Genomic DNA, 5,167 nt, shown 5'->3' with positions numbered 1-5,167 from the left:
CCAGGCCTTGCTATGAACTGTTGACTTTGGAGAGCCTTCTGTACAAGCTTGTATTTCCTATCACAGCTTTGCATGGCTGCGTCCAGTTTTGAATTCCAACACCATATGGAAAGTTCACCAGAGATCAAAGGCACAAAGAAGCTTGCCCTGATTCTTGCTTACTATTTGATTGTTTTTACAAATGTAGTCTATGCTGCCCTTGGTATTATCCTCATCTGCAATGCAGATGCACTTAGGTGCAACCCATAAATCTGATGCAGTTGCATCTGCATACATATTCTATTTCTATGTAAAGCTTGGGTAGAAACACATTCCTTGTAGATTTTGAAATACCATAAATTTGTTATAGTTATGGTATATTTTGATGAGCATTTCTGGGTAAGAGAGAACTTTGGATGCTTTTCAGCCTATGAAAAGCTTTACGGAAGATACATTTTTCAAAGATCTAAGTGCATTTGGTCGGATTCAAGATATTTTTAAACATGACTGGTGTCATTACAGTGGGTTTCCTGAACATCAGGATGCTATGCTGAATCACCATTGACATTCCTTCTGACTTTGATGGTATACATTTGGAATATAGTTTTAACAGGGTTTTTCAACCACAGTGACACCCACTTTCAGTTACTGTTACTGGCACTTCAGCAAGTGTTAGTAACTAAGTGTTAGTAACTCAAGTGTTAATTTCAAACACTTCAGTGCCATCACATCAGTTGGAAGAAAATTATTGTTCCCTTCCCATGCAAAGGAATAATGATCTTGACACAGTTGCAGTGATTAGGATCTAGAATAATAATAATAATAATAATAATAATAATAATAATAATAATAATAAATGAATTATTTAGATGATTCTTGGGGGTCTGGAGGCTACACCCTATAATGAACAGTTAAGGGAACCGATAGTTAGAATTGAAGAAGCTTCTTAGCTGAGTTATTAACCAGCATCAAAGGCTGTGAATCTCACCAAAGATTAACCAATAATAATAACAACAACAACAACAACAATAATAATAATTATATATTTTAAGAAGATACTTGGTTGATACCTAGGACGCTGGCAGCAACCCGTATCAGCCATTAGCACCAGTCAATGGTATTTGTGACACATTTTTAAATGTCCAGTTGACTGAGTTTCATGTTTAATAATAATAATAATAACAACAACGTGATTATGGATGAAACATTTAACAGTGATACCCATTGTCATTGGGGCACTTGCTACCATGTCCAAGAATTTTATAAAAAACATCAAGAAATTGTAGCTTCCTGGAATAACACCAGCAGAACTGCAAAAAACTGTGCTACTTGGAACATCGTACATTTTAAGAAGGTACTTGGATGATACCTAGGATGCTGGCAGCAACCCATATCAGCCATCAGTGCCAGTCAATAATATATGAGATACATTTTTAAATGTTCAGTTGACTTTCATGTTTAATGAATAATAATAATAATAATAATAATAATAATAATAATATAATAGCAGGGCCATGGTCTCATATGTGCTGCAGCATTTGCATAGTATTTTGCTTAAAACAGCAAGATTCCATTCTTTTACTGTTTTAAGACTGATGTGTCAGACTGAAATGCATGGCTTTGTAAGACAGAGGGCAGAGCATGTTGTAAATGTTTTGTATATTAAATGGCAGCAGTGCTAATTCTCTTCAGTCTATATCTGTTTCAGATGTGTTCATTCATAAATACATACTATTTCTGCCTTAATCTGTATGTTTCCGGAAAAAAAAGTAGAAAAATATACTCATTTTATATGCATTTTGTCATAAAGTATACATTTTGCTGTAAACTATCCAAGTTATCCAAGTTTATTTATTTGGACTGAAAATTAGGGTGTAAGATTTGAAGAAGCATTAAATTGCTTCTTTGGTGTAATAGTTAAGGTATTGGTCTAGAAACCAGGAGAAGGTGAATCCTAGTCCCATTTTGGGCATGAATGATAGCTGAGTGAGTCACTTTCTCTCTCTCTCTCTCTCTCTCTCTCTGTCCAGCCCACGTCACAAAGTTGTTGGGGGGAAAACAGGAGGAGAAGCTTTACGTATGTTTGCCCCCTTGAATTATTTATTTAAAAAATAATAAGGTTAGGATTAAAAAAAATCTAAAAGAAATTGGGAAGGATTTAATTTGGGAGGTTCTCACTATCAGGAAATTTCTTCTTAGTTCCACGTAGGATTTCTCTTCCAGCCTTTCCTTCTTGTTTGGACCTCAGGTGCTTTGGAGAATAGCTTGTCCCCCTCATCCTTGTGACAATCAGTCAAGTACAGGAAGGCTGGTATCATATAATTTTTAATCCTTCTCTTCATTAGACTACACATACCTATTTCCCTTAACCCAAAGGTGCTTTTCCAAAAGGCAACTGGACTTTCATGGTTTTTTCCTGTGAAAACGTTCTGCTTTTCATCTAAGAAGCTTCTTCAATTCTAACTATCGGTAGTTTCCTTAACTGTTCATTGTAGGGTGTAGCCTCCAGACCCCGAAACATCTCTCTAGGATCTCAGCATCATTTTTATATCATGAACTGGACGTATTATTTCAAGTATTTTTCTCATTAGTGCAGTATAAAGCCGTATTATCACTTCACGTGATCTTGATGTTATCCCTCTTTAATGCAGGGCTCAACTCATAGCAGTTGGCTTCCACATGTGGAGAAATTAAAATGTTCAAGGACCTTACTTACATTTTGTGTGTGTATGCCTTTAAATGCTTATTCTAGGAGAATTAAAATAGTTATGGTATTGTTACAATGGGGGCAGCATCTAGCTAAATTTGTTTGGTGTCAGAAGCAGAAAGTGGGGTCTGATTTGGTAGTAACTTGGATGGAGGAACTCGAGGGCACTCCATATCTATGTACATGGATACATGTATACTTTACATGGAAATAAAAAAATATCATCTCAGTAGACAGTGCTAGCAAACCAACATTGCCAAGAGAACCCTATTGATGCGTTGATGTGATCACTAAATTGAGATCTTCTTTAAAGTGTTTCTGCTCACTGCAATTTAAACACCCTTTAATATACAGGGGTGAAATTCAGCAGGTTCTGACAGGTTCTGGAGAACCGGTAGCGGAAATTTTGAGTAGTTCAGAGAACTGGCAAATACCACCACTGGCTGGCCCCAGAGTGGGTAGGAATGGAGATTTTGCAATATCCATCCCCTGGAGTGGGGTGGGAATGGAGATTTTGCAGTACCCTTCCTCTGCGATGCCCACCAAGCCACACCAAGCCCACCAAGCCACGCCCACAGAACCGGTAGTAAAAAAATTTGAATTCCACCATTGCCATTTTCCAATGTCTAAACTAGAGGAAGAAACAGGATGTGAATTTAATTTATTGCCAAATCTACAGCATGTAAATTAGAGGTGGGTTTCAGCAGGTTCTGACCAGTTCTGGAGAACTAGTAGCGGAAATTTTGAGTAGTTCGGAGAACCGGTAGTAAAAATTCTGACTGACGCCACCCCCATCTATTCTCTGCCTCCCAAGTCCCAGCTGATCGGGAGGAAATGGGGATTTTGCAGTAACCTTCCCCTGGATTGGGGAGGGAATGGAGATTTTACAGTATCCTTCCCTTGCCATGTCCACCAAACCACGCCCACCAAGCCATGCCACACCTACCAAGCCATGTCCACAGAACCGGTAATAAAAATTTTTGAAACCCACCACTGATGTAAATGTTGTGTTGTGATGTGGTTAGCTTTATACTTTGAAACTAAAGTTTCAGAATTGTAGGAGTTTAATTTTCAATAGAATAATATATCGAAGGTTCACCAACATGGCATCACACTTTTTAAAATGTAATAATTTTATATGTTATTTTATCTAATATATAACTTATAACTTAGAAAGCTATTTTAATAGAATGCATATTTCATTATTATATGTTCTAATAGATACATTGTGATACATACATCTTATTGAAAAGTGCATTGCCAAATTATGCACAGTGCAAATGTCGAATTATAATTACGTTTTATATTTGTGGGGCTCTGAGAATTATGGTGGGAATGCCTATTGAACCCATTTCTTCACAGTGCCTAGAATTAAAACAATTGTTCTGCTATACCATTCTCCTTCAAATTATTCCCAACACATTTAAAAGTAAACCTGCATTTTCCCCACACTTGTCCACACCATCTGCAGATCAAAAATATGTTCAGCATGGTGCCATGATCCATATGCTTGTAATTCTAGAACTAACCAAAGGCACATTTAATCAATAATTGATCATTCAATGCCGACCAATAACTGAATACAGGGAATACCACCCAATCAAAGTTCTCTCTCTTTCAAAATTGCCAATTATTGAATTACTATCTTCATCCAATCCCACAAGATCTGCCAGCATTCTCTAAATTAAGAAATATCCATTAATTGATTAATTTGGCTTAATTTGTTTTTTTCCAGGCAGACAAGAGACTCTTAGCAGGTCACAAACTTAAAAAATAAAACACCAAAACATTCACAGTGCAAAACAAATCAAATCAAATCAAAATGAATGAAAAATAAACTGGATAGGAGCCTGGATAGCTCAACAGACTAAGCACTGTAATTTAACACCAGCTGTCTGCAATTAAAGTAAGATCGAATCTCGCCAGGCTCAAGGTTGACTCAGCCTTCCATCCTGTCTAAGGTAGTTTGTGGGGGCAATAAGCTGACTTTGTATAAAAATATACAAAAGTATGAAGGCTATTGCTTAACGCACTGTAAGCCGTCCTGAGTCTCCAGAGAAGGGCGGCATATAAATCAAATTAAAAAAAAAAAAAAAAAAACTGGCATAAGCACAATAACTTAAAAAATGACAAAAACATGAACAAAAATATTGACACAACCAATAAATAGATGGTGACATTCCGAGTTCCACAATAGCTCTGTTTTGAATAATTTCTGAGAAAACCATTTCTGAAAAATAGGTTCTTTCTGATGTTGTTAATCTTCATATCAGGCAAAATTATTAATCTTGATTCTCCAGATACTAAAGTCTACTGTGTATTAAAAAACTTGCTTTCAGCACAAACTTCAGAGACCTGTCATGACTAAGATTAGCACACAGTAGTTGCTTTGTTGCAGACAACAAAGTAAGATAACTTCCACATGCCTTTCTATAGAATGTAAGTGAAAAATATTTTTCTTTTAGGACAAAAATTGATTTC

Source organism: Pituophis catenifer, unplaced genomic scaffold, assembly GCF_029215685.1.
Source record: "Pituophis catenifer annectens isolate HBS135680 unplaced genomic scaffold, rPitCat1.0.hap2 SCAF_7, whole genome shotgun sequence".
Classification (NCBI taxonomy): domain Eukaryota; kingdom Metazoa; phylum Chordata; class Lepidosauria; order Squamata; family Colubridae; genus Pituophis; species Pituophis catenifer.
This window is presented reverse-complemented; position numbering follows the sequence as displayed.